At 46.3% G+C, this 15,415-nt stretch overlaps 1 protein-coding gene across 2 annotated transcripts in view; it reads right to left on the bottom strand.

Annotated features, from left to right (window-relative positions):
* Nucleotides 1-14,847, bottom strand: part of LUZP1 (leucine zipper protein 1) — an 83,371-nt gene extending 68,524 nt beyond the window's left edge. Inside the window, exon 1 of one of the 2 annotated variants that reach the window (XM_037135995.2) lies at nt 14,621-14,847. The gene's annotated coding sequence lies outside the window, so the exon portion shown is untranslated. Of the gene's footprint in view, nt 1-9,095; nt 9,181-14,620 lie in introns of those variants that run through there. The other variant, XM_037135994.2, reaches the window with a different exon arrangement.
* Between the last annotated feature and the right edge of the window lie 568 nt (nt 14,848-15,415).

Below are 15,415 nucleotides of genomic sequence, written 5' to 3'. Positions count from 1 at the left end.
TCTGAAGATAAATAAATAAATAAATCTTTTTTAAAAAGCAGTCATATTACTTCACAAATACTCCTCAGAGAGGACCATAAAACTACATAGCAATGAAACTGAAAATCTGAAATAGCATACGAGATCTATACAGAAACAGCAAAATGATATTGTGGATAAAAACTGAAACTGGCCCTGGCTTAAATTTGTTTCAATTTGTTAAACTTAAATTTGTGTAAGTTACTCCTTTTATGAAATATAAATAATAATAATAAAAAGAGGAATCTTTTCATCAGTTCTTTGAGTCAATAAGAATGGAAGGGTAAAACTGAAATAATGATTAATATTTACCATGTACCAACATTACAACCTAAGTGCTTTTACACATTCAACAATTTAATCTTCACAACCACTATCACCATATTAAAGATGGAGTAACTGGGGCTTTCTGAGGCTATGGGACTGAACTGCAGAGCTTTAAATAACCTTCTAAGGTAAAGTGTAATTTAACCAAAACGATCAAAGAATGAGAATAAGACACAAAGGAATAACCAGTTGTTAAGGAATCAGAATACAATAAACCACATTTAATAAAGCTTTACTCGGATAAAATCTGTGATTCAGAAACATACCCAAGATCTCGTGATGCCTAGAGGCCAACACTGTGAACAATTCTACTGTTAATGTATAAAGTATAGGAGACTGGGCCCTGGCTGGTGTGGCTCAGTGGATTGGGTGCTGGCCTGAGAACCAAAGGGTCGCCGGTTCGATTCTCAGTCAGGACACATGCCTGGGATGCAGGTCAGGTCTCCAGTAAGAGAAGAACAAGAGGCAACCACACATTGATGTTTCTCTCCCTTTCTTTCTCCCTCCCTTCCCCTCTTTCTAAAAATAAATAAATAAAATCTTATTAAAAATAAAATAAAATAAAGTACAGGAGACTGAACTAAATATGTATTAACTTTGTAGTCCATTCTAAAAAAAATTTTTGTGTAATCAACTCCCCATAGTTTATCATTTGTCTCTTCACATTTCAAAAGAAAATTTCTAATTCTACCTATACTTTTTATTCTGACCTAGGGTAACAAGTCAAAAAGCAAGTAGGCTGATCTCATAAAATATTTCTAGGTTGTTAAAGAAAAGGATAGTATTGAAAGGTAACAAAATTACTCCGTGTCTCAGAAACTTCCCAGTACCTCTGCCCCAATGTCTCCATTAAAAAAAAATGTACCAAATTACCCCAAATCGTCTGATATGGTTCTATCAGAAAAGTCCACCTGGCTGGCGTAGCTCAGTGGATTGAGCGTGGGCCTGCGAACCAGAGTATCGAGGTTCAATTCCCAGTCAGGGCACATGCCTGGGTTGCTAGGCCAGTTCCCAGCAGGGGACTCATGAGAGGCAACCACACATTAATGTTTCTCTCCCACTCTTTCTCCTTCCCTTCCCCTCTCTCAAAAAATAAATAAATAAAATATTTTTTAAAAAAAACAGTACAACCAGTATTTAAAAAAAAAAAAAACAGAAAAGTCCACATGACCACTAAAGCGCACAAAGGGGCTGGCCAGGTAGCTCAGATGGTCAGAGCACCCTCTGGATATGCCAAGGTTCAGGGTTTGATCCCAGGTCAGGGAGCGCACAAGAAAGTGGGTTGGGCATTGTACTGCAAACCAACAGGTCACCAGTTGAACTGCCAACCAGGACACATGCCTAGGTCACAGGCCAGGTCCCCAACTGGAGGCAACCAATTGATGTATCTCTCACACATCAATGTTTCTCTCCCTCTCCTTCTCCCTCCCTTCCCCTCTCTCTAAAAATAAATAAATAAAATCTTCTCTAATAAATAAACCGGCTTAAAGTATACATACACAAAATTAGTGCATACATTCTTCTGCCTTTAATAAAAGAGGAAGAAAAACCATTGTGAGAGCTTACTGGCAAGTCAGAGAAGGTGACTTTGAACAGATTTCATTGGGTAAATTTTTCATTAGTGACATCTAAATAAGATGTTACTGAACAGAATAATTCAATGAGGTTACCACCTAGTAGCTCATTCAGCTGATAACTCCAATCTGAGAGCATTAGAGAAGCAGTGACGAAGCATCTTTCCAAGAAGGAACTGTGCATAGTTCGTTCTTTACCAATGACAGATTCCAAAGGAGATCGGCTTTGTGGCACCAGGACTGGACTCCTGTACTTTCATACCTTAATTATTCTTATATCACCTGAAGCAGCTGGGGCACTCCCAGCCTTTGTTGAGAAAACACTATGCAGAATTCTAGTAATAAAAAAATCCATGTTAATAAGCCTGAGAAATTAAGTGTTACCTACACATAAGCACCATTATTGTCAATCATCAAAAACTCTACTGAGAGTCTCAATGAAAGGAACTAAGGGGAGCACCAGCTAAGACACACTAAGCTTCTGATCAAATTAGGTAAAGATACAAGCTAGTCAAGTTATCCAAGGGTACGAGGGGTGTTGTATTACTAGCTTTGAGATTTTTGAGAAAGATGTTTTCGATCCAATTAGATAAGACACATGCTAGTGTGATTTACCAAGAACATAAGGGGTATCAGCAATACATGTCACAATTTCATAAAGAGAGGTTTATTATTAGTCTTCAAAGACGGGTAATTGAGCTGAGCCTTGAAGGAGGGAAAAGACTGATTGGCTAAATAACCTACGAGAAGAAAAGGGCAAAAGAAAATGGGAACAAAGGTGCTGATTTGGGCATGTGGCCATTAAATATTTATTAACTACCTACACGTCAAGTCACTGTGTTAGGGACTAGGTATACGCTGGTGACCAAAACCAATGAGCTCCCTGCTCCTGTGATGTCCAGTGGGGAAGACAGATAAGAATCATTCAAGCAGATGTATCATTATAAATTGTAATAGGTGCTAAGAAGGGAGGGAACAGACACAAGTAATAGGGAATAATAATGGGAAAGGACTAGCAAAATAAGGCCGCCAGGCAAAGAGCAGGGGAGTCTTCAAGAAAGAAGAGAGAGACACCCATATGAAAGCCCAGAGGTATGGAAGAACTTGCTAAGTTTAAAGAGAAATAAGTAAGAAACTACCTCGACTAAAGCATATGGACAATGAGCTTAGAGAGGTAGGCAGGGGCCAGGTTACAGACACGCATTACAGGCCAAGATAAAATGTCCAAATTTATATTTTGTTCCAAGCCCAAAAGAAAACCATTAAAAAAGTGTTTGGCCCTGACTGGTGTAGCTCAGTGGATTGAACACGGGCCTGAGACCAAAAGATCATGGTTCGATTCCCAGTCAGGGCACATGCCTGGATTGCAGGCCAGTTCCCAGCAGGGGACGCATGAGAGGCCAACCATACCCCTTTCTCTTTCCCTTCGCCTCTAAAGATAAATAAATAAAATATATTTTTTAAAGTGTTTGCATATTCACAGACATACGGTTGAATAAAAGGAACTAGACCCCAAAGAACATATATATGCTGTATGATTCCATTTTTACAAAAGTACAAAAACAAATAAAAGTAATCTGCATGGTTAGAAGTCACCATGGAGGGTGGAAGGGCAGGAGCAACTGGAAGGAGATTAGATTGGGTCTACCACACACTGGTAATGCCATTTTATTTGTTCCAGGTGCTGCTTACATGGCTATATTCACTTTGTGAAGAAACCACCAAGTGTTTTTTAATCCTCACCGGAGCACATGCTTATTGATTTGAGAGGGAGGGAAAGGGAGGGAGAGAAAGGGAAAGAAACATGAACTGGCTGCCTCTGGTACGTGCTCCAACCAGGGACCGAACCTGCAACCTAGGCAGGTTGCCTCTCTGCTCATGCCCGACCGAGAACCAACCTGTGCACTGACCAGGAATTGAACCTATTAACGGGATGACAATCCAAGCAACTGAGGCACACCGGCCAGGGCAACATCATCAAATGACATTCTTACGATATGTTTCTCTATACATATCACGCACTCATTATATATGTCAACAAAGCACTGTAATAAGTTTTTGAATTATAATGTTTTTAATATAATATACATTTAAAAATATTACTCCATTTAGATAAAACAGAAATAGAGGAACATCTACAAATACATACAGGGTCTTGACTGACTGACAATATACATAAAATAGGAAGAGGAGTAAATCAGTCATTTGAACACAAAATTCCATATTTATAAAGAATAAGTGCCGCCCTGGCTGGTGTGGCTCAGTGGACTGAGCACCAGCTTGTGAACTAAAGGTTGCCGGTTTGATTCCCCGTCGGGGCACATGCCTGGGTTGCAGGCCAGGTCCCCAGTCAGGGGGCAGGCAAGAGGCAACCACACACTGATGTTTCTTTCCCTCCCTTTCTCTCTCCCTTCTCCTCTTTCTAAAAACAAATAAATAAAATCTTTAAAAAAAGAAAGAACAAATGCCAAATCTGGGAAGGGAATTTTGCAATAAAGGATAAGCTATAAATTCTTTAGACTTTATAAGGCATTATACATAAGGAGGCATTTCCAGAAATTAAGAAAGAAATGGGTCAAAACAGCAATGCCTAAATAGGTTAACAATACCTGCTATGTTTTGGCCTATATTTTAATATAGTATTTTCAATCACTTCCCTTGCCCTCCATTCCCCTCTCCGCAGCCCTAACACCTCAGAGAGTGTGATGAAACAGAAAGATCCCAAACTTGAGCATCAGTCACACCTGAGTTCAAATCAATGTACCCCTCACTAGCTCTGGCAGTAACTGCTCGGAGCTCAGCTCCCTCGTGCATAAAATGAGGATAATGACTACTTCGCATGGTTATTATTTTCCCCCTATCATATCCCAAAATTCTGAGTTGGTAGACTGGTATTTTAATCTAATTATTATTCCCTAATGGTATATGGAAGGCTGATGGTTGAGAAATTTCCATTCTCAGTCTTCATGAATGGGAGAAGACGATTATAAAACAGCCAACATATAGAAACAGAATGAACAAAGGGAATCAAGAAGGTATAAGAGGTAAAAATGGGGTTTCTTAGCACAGGAACAGGTTTCAAGCTTTGCCTAACACAGAAACTTAAATAAAAGCGGATTAGGGCAGGTCCAGTGGCATGAAATTATAAGAAAAAAAATTATCTTATGACTTCCGGCAAGACAATTTCTACCTAATGTATTCCCTTTGTTCAATATTAGCTAAAACAAGTTAGAGATAAACTAAGGATATTCTGTCATAGCTGAAAGGGCAAGGCCTTCAATCATTTTACAGCATCTCCACCCTTAAGAATTTGAACAGCCATAACATGTAAGCACTTCTTAAGGATAGTCAAAGATGTTTTATATTTCAGGAACTACCATTTCACATTAATAAGAAGAAGAACAACAGTTCAACTCTTTAATAAATCTTTGAGTAATTTTTCCCCACAATATATTCCCCATCCTAAAAGTAATGGTAACCTTGTTCAATCTGTCTTTCCCGGTTTGACAAGTGCTCCCATCTCCACCTCTCTTATTCTCCTCATGCACCTCATCACTGAAGATCTAAGGTTTCCTATTTCCTACAAATTTGGTACCTAGACACTCTAGTATTCATCTGATGGTACCAGCATTGAATCTGAATATAGAAACTTGACACCCTGGCTACTGTGGCTCAACGGACCGAGCACTGGCCTGAGAGCGAAAAGGTCACTGGTTCAGTTCCCAGCCACAGCACTTGAATGGGGCTGCAGGCCAGGTCCCCATTGCGGGTGTGCAAGAGGCAACCAATCAATGTATCTCTCACACACTGATATTTCTCTCCCCCCTCTCTCTTCCCCTCTCTCTAAAAATAAATAAAAATTTTTAAATATTAGTTAAAGAATTTTCCAGGGATCACTTTTCAATTTGTTGAAACTAACCAGTTTAATGAGAGTATTAGTGGTGATTACACAGCTGTATAGTAATGTACACTTAAAACTGATGAATTTTTAAAAATATTTTATTCACTTATTTTTAGAGAGAGGGGAAGGGAGGGAGAGAGAGAGAACATCAATGTGTGGTTGTCTCTCCCATGGCCCCCAATGGGGACCTGGCCCCCAACCCAGGCATGTGCCCCGTCTGGGAATCAAACCAGCGACCCTTGGTTTGCAGTCTGCACTCAAACCACTGAGCTACAGCAACCAGGGCTAAAACTGATGAATTTTATTGTAGGTAAATTATACCTCAGCAAAACTGACTTTTTAAAAAAGATATACACACATTCATTCAACAAATATTTACTGAATATCACATGCATCAAAGTTTATACCAAATTTTTCAGCTTGACATTGCAGATCCTACCGGTATTATAACATGCTTTACTCATAAGCTGACATCTTCCCAAAGAGCCTATTACATGAAAAATGATTCAGTTTCTGATTGTGAATGTCACCTCAATGATGGCTCTACAGTGGAAGAACCATTAGCTATCCAGTATCTTCCATTATATAAATGCGAGCTATGATCAACAGGTACTCCATAAAAAATTTATTAGGGACCCAGTGCGTCTAGGCCATCCCACTATCACAGCCTTATATGTTTGTCTTTCTACCAGAAAACTAGAACATCTCGAAAGCATGCTGACAACACTGCTGGAAGAAAATGCACCATCATTGAGAAATGGACTTAAATGACTTAGCCCAGGGTCCACAGTGACCCAGTGGCTGAGTCAAAGACCTAGAATCTAGGCCCTCTGGTTTCCAACTCAGTATGCCTAATCTCAGAAATAATGGACCTTCCAGGGGGGTCTAACCCATGGTCCATGGGCCGCAAATGGTCCAGAATGACTACAAATAAGTCCAACATGACATCATAAATTTACCTAAGACGTTTTTTTTTTCTCATCAGTTTTCGTTAGTGTTTGTATACTTAATGTGTGGCCCAAGACAGCTCTTCTTCTTCCAGTGTGGCCCAGAGACACCAAAAGGTTGCACAACCCTGTCAGAAACAGACTTAAGCTTGAATTCCAGCTCCATTTTTTACCATATATAAACTTGTGAAAAGTCACTTTACCTTATGATCCTCACAGTCTGCTCATCTGTGAAACAGAGATGCCAGCTACCACCTCCCGGTATTGTGAAGCCCATGTGAGTTATGCACCACCCAGCACGACTACTGGGCACAGAGTATGCGACTCAACAACATTAGTTCCCTTTCTTGGTCTTAAATTACTTAAGAGTAAGAAAATACCTGTTAATCAAGGTTAATCCACAATCCCTATTAGGAATCAGAGGACGATGAACCTGTATTTGCTGCCTTGTTCATACTCTAATCGACTCCCTTCCCAGCCCACTATTTCCAGTGTCTCAAACTTTAGTCACTATGTTTAGAAAAGTGATTTAATTTTAGAAACCTGGGAAATTCTTCTGAGTAAATCGAGCAAAACCTTAATCTGCCCCAAGGGGAATTCTGAGCAAAATAATTATTTCTGACAAGTGAATTTTCTACGGGGGTTACTCAGTTTAACCACACAAATGCCACCAAACCCGCACACAAAGTGACAGAAGCAATCTGGAACATACTGTACAGATTCTCAGAAGAGAAATGTCCACCTAAAATCCATACCCCTCCCTCCTTATCTGAGGTGCTAAAATCTTTCTCGATGATATGAATTCCGCCGGGTTCTGACACTAGTCCAGCTCCTTAGGCCAGAACTGCAGCAATTTGTGAAAATCACTGCACCGCACCTCTCAAAATTTTCAAAAGGCAGGGAAGTCCAGAGAATATTTTTCTCCTCAACCGAGACAGATAAGGCACCAGGAGCTCGGAAACACAATTCTTTCCCCAAGGTCATTCATGTCAGCGAAGGTGCGATGGAGAATCTGCAAGCAGTCTCTGTCTTTCTGGAAATCGCACTGCAGCGTTTTGGGGGCGTCTATTCCCTTCCCCCCTCTCACCCTCCAGTGTGAGCACTAGTCTCGGCATTTCCGAAACAAGCCACAACAAGCTCTGCAGTGTTAGGAAAGGGGCTGACGATGAAGAAACAGATGCTCCCAAGCAAGAGAGTCTCTCTCGGCTCACAGAGCCTCCTCCAAGGTTATGAACAGAAACCGCAGGCACCTCACAAAGCGCTAAACCGGGCTCGGCACCCCTCTCCGGGCCGCTCCGGGGCTCCGGGTTCCCTGCAGGAAGCCTCCGAAGCCCGAAGCCACCGGCCCCAGAAACCGCACTTCATTCTTGCGCTTCGGGAAGCCATGGCTCCTACCCGGCCCGGGCAGGGGTGGGGGAGCGCAAGGAGGCGGGCCGCGTGCGCTGCGGAAAGTTCACCGCTGCTGCGGCGGCGGCGGCGGCGGGCGGGGGTCCGCCAGGGCCCAGCTCGCCCGCGTCCCCTGCAGATTCCACCATTAATTAGTCCTCAGGACTGTCTACTGGCAACTTAAACAAAGCGAATGCCTCAAATTCCTTCCCGGCCCAGCGGTCTGGCTGTGAGACCGCCGAACGCCCGGGCCGGCGAGGCGGGCCGACAGCTGCGGCGGCGGCGGGACCCCTCCCCGTCCAGCCCGCGCCCCCGCAGCCCGGTCCCGCAGCCGGTCCCGCACGCCGGCCCGATCCCTCCCAGACCTCCCTACTCCTCCTCCTCCTCCTCCTCCTCCTCCTCGGGAGCTCCCTGGCTCTTCCTGTAAGATCACTTCCTTCCTCCCCGGGTGCCCGCCGGCCCCGCGCAGCCCCCTCCCCGGCGGCCCCGGCCCACCGCCCCGCCGCGCCGCTCCCCGCCCCCACCCGGCCCGGCGCGCTCTCCACCCGAATCCCAAACTCAACCCTAAAACTCTTCCTCCGCCCTCCCCCCCTAAGCTCCCTGCTCCAAACATTTCTCCTCAGATTCTCGTTCCCACCGCGAAGTCTCTCAAAACCTTCCCTCCCCCTTCAAAAACTCCAAAAACATTCTCAAGGTCTCGCTCACGAAGATTTCCCCTTCCGAGTTCTTCCTCCAGAATTCCACTCAAACTCTTCCCCCACCTCAAGTCCGCACACCCCCAAGCCCTCCCCCCGGTTCGCCCGTCGGTTCTGCCCCGTCGCCCCCGGGTGCCCCGACTCCTCCGCGGGGCAGGCAATCCACTCCAGGCGCCCACCTCTCTCCTCGCCCCGCTGCCCTGGCCTCCCGCACCGCGCTCCCGCCGCCCCACCACGAACCCCTCACCTTGGCGACTCCGGCCCACGCTCCCGCCAGCCGAAGGCTCCGGCGATCCGGTCCCAGCGGCCGGCGCCTCCTCTGGCTCCACGGGACTGACAATGAGGGGCGGTCCCAAATGGTGACGTAAGCGTCCTTTAAGGCGGGGCCTTCGGTGAGGGGTGGGACTGGCCTGTTCGCCCCGCCCCCTCCGTTCTTTTATCCCCTTCCCAGGACTGGACTCTGCCAAGTTGCAAACGCGGTGGGAAATCAAAATGGGAGACCAGATATCCTGCATGCAAGAAAGGGCACTCTCTGAGGGGTTGTGAGGATTAAGTGAGATAATCCACGTAAAGGCCCTGGGCCTGGTATGGAGTAATCGCTCAACGAATGCTATTTCTATTACTCAGCAAATGTGGAAAAGGAGCTCTGCTTAGACTAAGGAGGCATGAGTTTCAGTCCCCAGCTCTGCTATTAATTCATTGTGTGATCCTAGACAAGTCCTTTCCTATCCCTCACTTTCAACTTCTTTAAAATGAAAAGGAGTGATAACCAGATAATCTCAAGAGCCCCTCCAATAATTCTATAACACGTTTCCTGTGGACCTGTTATGCGCAAGGTACCTAGAGCCCAGAGAGATGGGGAGGGGCGCTTTTGAAGGTAGCCCAAGACCCACACCCGACGTGGTACAGGACAGGGCCAGAGACTCCTGGTAGATGCCCTCCCACGTACTGGCACAGAGCTGTATTCACAAGCTGGGGCATAGATATTCTGAGGGCTGCTTCCTCTCCGACTGCAGCAGCACAGCTGGTCTCTTGAGACATCTCTTGTGTAAGTTCCTTATTGCCTATGTAATAAAGCCAAAATCCCTGGCCTGGTCTGATCTCTTCCTACCTTTGCGCACACACACACACACACACACACACACACACACATACCCACTGTAGAGTTTATCCAAACTTCCTCTAGCACACCCACTGCTTTCCCACATCTGCCCCATTGCTCATTCTCTTCCCTTGCTGTCTCATCTCAACATAGCCTAGTTTTCCCCAGCCAGAAGTTGACCCTCCCTGCTTTGAATATCCATGGCATTGTGTTTAACTCTCACCCGGTTGTGAGCACATTTTCGACTTGGATCAAATTGATCTTCCTTTTGTTTCTTAGCACTTCCTCCCTCCCTTGATGCCAGAGCCCACACATGTTCCACAAACTATGCAGCTGTCATTCTTATTTTTGTTATTCTTATCATCATCAATATTTCTTCTAGCATGAAATACAACATAGCGCCCCTAGTGGTAATCTCCTAGTCATTAGATAGCAGGAGACTCCTAAATCCTAGGGAAAAAGAGGCTCCCTGAAAGTGGCCCTGCAGAGGGTTGTGGTTGGAACAGGCAACCGATGCTCCAGTTTCTAGACCCCAGGGGGATGCTACAGAGTCACATCTGACACCCCAGGGTATCTCTGTCGTTGCCACTCCTCAAAGGTGGGGACAGCTGCGAGTTTTCTCTGCAAATTCTTTGCAGCAGAGCTGACCCATTTCTCCCTTTCTTCCTCATGCCTTTCTCCTCTCACTTTCCTTACAGAGTGATGGATCTGTGTTAAACTGCCCTTGGCATCTCCGCAATCCTCCAGGAGGACTGCAGCAAGGCCCTGGGCGTTTCCAGAGTACTGGCCTGTGGGAAGAGGGAGAGGGCTTTGGGATTCTGATTAATTTCCTGCTCTGCGGACAGGCAAATGGCTGTCCTGAAATGCCTGGGCTGATCCTCAAGGGCCCTGAACAAATTAAGGCTTATTTTTAGAGTAGGAAATTCAAAAATGCTTCTTCCCATGAAAAGCAGGCATGGCCACAGGATTGCTACAGACAGAAAAAGGGACTTTACTGAGTCCTTCCTTTTGCTCTGATGCTGATTACAAGCACTGCAAACCCATGGAAGAGAGAACACAGGACTTCAGGGGAGGTTCTGAAGACAGAGCTACCTCCCCAAGATGCACGACCGCATCAACCACTTATTCATTTATTCACACCAAAGTTTTGTCACAGGACAGATCAGGGTTCAGATTTCAACTCCACCACTTACCACTTTGTAACCTTGGACTTCCAAGTCTCTGTGCCTCAGTTTCTCATCTGAAAAGTGGGAATAAAAAGAGTCCCTATCTCATACGGTGGCCATGAGAATTAAATGAAATAACATGTGAAAGAGCTTAGTTCAAAGCACAGCACCTAGTTTGCGACAGTTTATGGTGGCTGCTATAACTATTTCAAGATGTCCTCCCAGTAAGGCCTCTCATGAGCTGGCCTCTGGGCTGCAGGGCTAACTAATAGTCCTGAGCTCAAGAAGCTCAACTGGTAAAAGGAATGAGGTAGATTTTCAAGAACAGGAAAGAAAATACATCTAGCCCTGAGTGGTGTGGCTCAATGGGTTGAGACTCATTCCGCAAACCCCAAAGGTCAAAGGTTTGATTCCTTCCACTCAGGGCACACACCTGGGATGCAGGCCAGGTCCCCAGTTGGGGGGCGGGTACGAGGCAACTGATCTGATTCATGCGATGGATGTTTTTCTCACACATCGATGTTTCTCTCCCTCCTTCTCCCTCCCTCCCTTCTCTCTAAAAATAAATAAATAAAATATTTTTTTAAAGAAAAGAAAAAGTATCTATTGGGTATTGTTAAATGACGAGAGTAAGTTGCAGATTACAAGTGATCCCGTGGTTATAACTTTAATATATGCTTAATGCATGCATAAAATATAGCGAACTAAATAGGTTTTCACCTTTCTTGCTTTTTAGTTGTTTTTCTCTGTGTGTTTGTGTATGTGTGTGTGTGTAGCAGAAACTCAGGAACTGTTTTTTTCCCCCTCTGTATCAAATGTATTGAGGTGACACCATTCGGCAGCAGGAACTTTCCAAACAGACTCTACTTTGACACTAGGAGGGAAGGAAGGGGATGAAAACGCAGCTACCAGACCAATCAGCAGTGGGCATCTGAGTCACAGCAAGTGCCACAGGCCACATCTCACTCTTTATGCCATTGCAGGGAAAGCTGCTATCCAGAAATCCTCACCTTCTGCCCCCTCCTCAGCCCTGAGCTGCACTTGAGCCTTCAATGCTACAGCCGAAGGCAAGACTCCTAACAGAACTCCCAGGAGCCGTGGCAAGGCCAGTGGAAGATACTTTTAAGCAGGAGAAAGTTTTTTTGCTCCTTGTCCCCTGCCTTCCCCACCTCCCAAAGAATAATGATATGTCAGCGTCAAGCCTGCTGAGCCTAAATCTGCACTTTCATTTTCCTCATTATATCTTTCTGCAATGTAAATTTTTTAAATATTTTATTTTATTGGAGAGAGGGGAAGGGAGGGAGAGAGGGTGAGAAACACTGCTGCGAGAAAGAAACGCTGATTGGTTGCCTTCCCCCAGGGGATGGAACTCGCTGCCCAGGTGTGTTGCCCCGCCCCCGCAGGGAATTGAACTGGCAAATTTTGGGTTTGAGGGACAATGCCCAACAAACTGAGCCACGCCGGCCAAGGCTGCAATTTAATTTTTTTATAAGGAGGTTTTATTACTTAGTCATCAGGGAAAAGGGGTTGGTTCATTTTTGTTGGTTTGCAAACAATAAGATATAACATTGTGACTGAGTCCAATATGAAGGCTCACAGGACTTGTAGAAAGTGAAAGTGGAAAGGGATAAAACCACCCTAAATTCACCCTACGATCCCCCAAAAGTCATGATTTTAAGTCGACTCAATTTCAGGCTACCCACCAATGTCTCTTTCATTCATTCATTCAACAAACACTTATACCTCCTTTGCTATAAAACAAGCATCGTACTGGACACTTTATAGTTAGTATCCCATACAGATTATGAGGTTAGGAAAACAATACTCAAGGAGATAAAGTAACCTGCTCAAAGTGCCACATCTAGTGGACACAAACCAAGACCTTGACAACATCAAAGCCCAATTCCTGAAGAACGTGGGCTGAATTATGAAGCCAGTGAACTGTGCATTCAGGCAGCCATGATGGCCTGGGTGGCCTTGGGCAAGTCACTGAACTCTTCTCAGCAGCGATTTCCCCATCTCTGTCCAAGGAGGGCATACCTGGATATTTTATAAAAGTTAAGGGCTTTGTAAGTGGCAACACATAACACAAAAGGTCCTTTGGTCAGCTCTTCCAGGTCTAAGTCTCACTCATCTTAGGGTCTCTTGGTGCTTTCCTCATGACTTGTATCCCTGTTAGGGTTTACCCACCCCCACCCCCATGCCCATTAAAGCATTTAGGAGAGTCTTCCTCGCACGGACTCATGGTACTCCCCCCACCTGTCTGGGGCCTCCTCAAGCGTGGGAATGGTGCTTGTTCATTTCTGACCCTTCTGCCCCCAGGGCAGCGTCTGCCATGCAACCCACCAACCTTTTACTCCTTTACTTCGCAACAAATGGCTGAGAGCCTAACATGTGCCAGGCACAGCACAACAATAAGACAGAAAAGTCTGGAGAGACAAGACAACATGAAACATGATTAATTACTTCATAACAATTGCATGAAGTGCCACAAAGTATCAAGCCAGGTGCTATGAGGTGTTCGGGGATACAGAGTGTGGACCTAACTCAATCCGGGACACAGGGAAGTCTTCCTAAAGAAGGTGGATTTGAGGCTCAGAGAGGTTAAGAAAATTACTCAAGGCCACACAGATGGTAAGGGGAAAAGCTTGGATTTTTAACCCAGAATGCCTGACTCCATTGCCCATGTTCTACCCACTAAACAACACTGCCTTTTATCTCTTACATCTCACACTTCCGTGACTCTTGTTCGTGAGTGGGGATCAAAGTCTATCTAACACTGAATGCTCCAATGCAATGCTTTTCCTAGCTTTGGGGTTTAGGAGCCTCCTTTGAGAATCTGGTGAAATCCATGAAACCTCTCCATAAACTACATGTATAAAATGCACAGAAGTCAAGCCTGCAATTTCGGTGGGTTCGTAGGGATCGTGAGGCCCAGCTTTAGAACTCATACCACGGAGGATCATAGTTCCTTAGAGTGAGACTCTGAGAGCCTCAGAAAGAGATACCAGGGCCCCATGGGGACCTCAAATCCCCAGACACACCCCAGGATCCCACAGAAAGAATTTCAAGATCCCAGAGAAAGGTCCTGGGAGAGACTCCAAGTCCTCCAGAGTAACAGCAGGGCCCTGCAGAGACACTCTCAAGATGGCACTGACTGTGGAGGGGCCTCGGGCCCTCTCACAGCAGGAAGAACCTGCAGGCCTTGGAAAGCTGTGGCTCTCAACCCTTTTGGGCTCACTGGCACCTCTGAAACTCTGAGCAAAAATGCAATACACAACGTGCTACACACAAAACCAAGGGCTTTACCGACCTCTGGGAGGCCATCAATAGCCCCCAGATTCTGACCTCCTGTTCTTGAACTTCCGCAAGAACCTGACCCCCCTGAACCCCTCAAGAAGCTGGATCAGGACCACAGACCCCAGGCACAAACTTTAGAGTCCAGACAGAGCACGGGTTGATCCTAGCTCTGTTGTTTTCTAGCCATGACCTTGGACCACTCACCTACAAACCCTCCTCAGGCCTCAGCATCTCATCTCCCAAAAGAGAGGGCTGGACACCTCTCCCTCCCCAGCCCAGCCCCAGCGGCGTGGGCTCCGTGCCGGGGGGCGATGGCGCCTGCAGGACACAAGCTCTCCGCTCCGGCCGGCCGCCCAGGGATCGGGCTGCAGCACTTCCACGAAATACTACTGGGCAGAATGCACCAGGAGCGCTGGCGGGCGGGCGGCGGGGGGGAGGGCGGCGCGTTTGCCGCAGTGACAGCTCCGCGCCTGGGAAGCCGGCGGGGCGGCGAGCTCTCGGCCTTTCCCACCCACCCGGCAGGGCGTTCCCGCCAGCCGGCTTCCTGCAGTCGAGGACGGGGGAGGAGGGACGGCGCTGAGGGGCCGCGGGGCCTGGCAGGCCTGGTTCCTGGCTTTCTCTCCGCGTTTCCTGAGCTGGACCGGCCGGGGGATGGGACCCAGCGCAAACCTCCTTCCCCGGGAGCGCAGCCAGGCAGCCGCGTCCTTGTTCACTCCGGTTCCTCCTCGGTGCCTGAACGGTGCTGGCGGCGGGTCTGCGATCCTCACCGCTGGTGTGATGCGACCCACTTACCCCACGAGGAAGCTGAGACCGCAGGAACCCTCCCCCCCCCCCCGCGCCCGGACCCCACAAGAGTCCAACCCCATGGCGTGAGTTTATTAACTCCATCCTACGGATGAGAAAACGGAGACTTTAAACAGTAAAGCGACTTACCCAAGGTCATCATACAAATATTACTGCTAATAAAATAAAGTACTTACTACATACCAGGAAGACCTG

Source organism: Artibeus jamaicensis, unplaced genomic scaffold (genome assembly GCF_021234435.1).
Source record: "Artibeus jamaicensis isolate MK-2021 breed Jamaican fruit bat unplaced genomic scaffold, CSHL_Jam_final scaffold_847, whole genome shotgun sequence".
Taxonomy (NCBI): Eukaryota; Metazoa; Chordata; class Mammalia; order Chiroptera; family Phyllostomidae; genus Artibeus; species Artibeus jamaicensis.
Note: the sequence above shows the minus strand (reverse complement) of the source record. Positions and strands in the feature narration are given on the sequence as shown.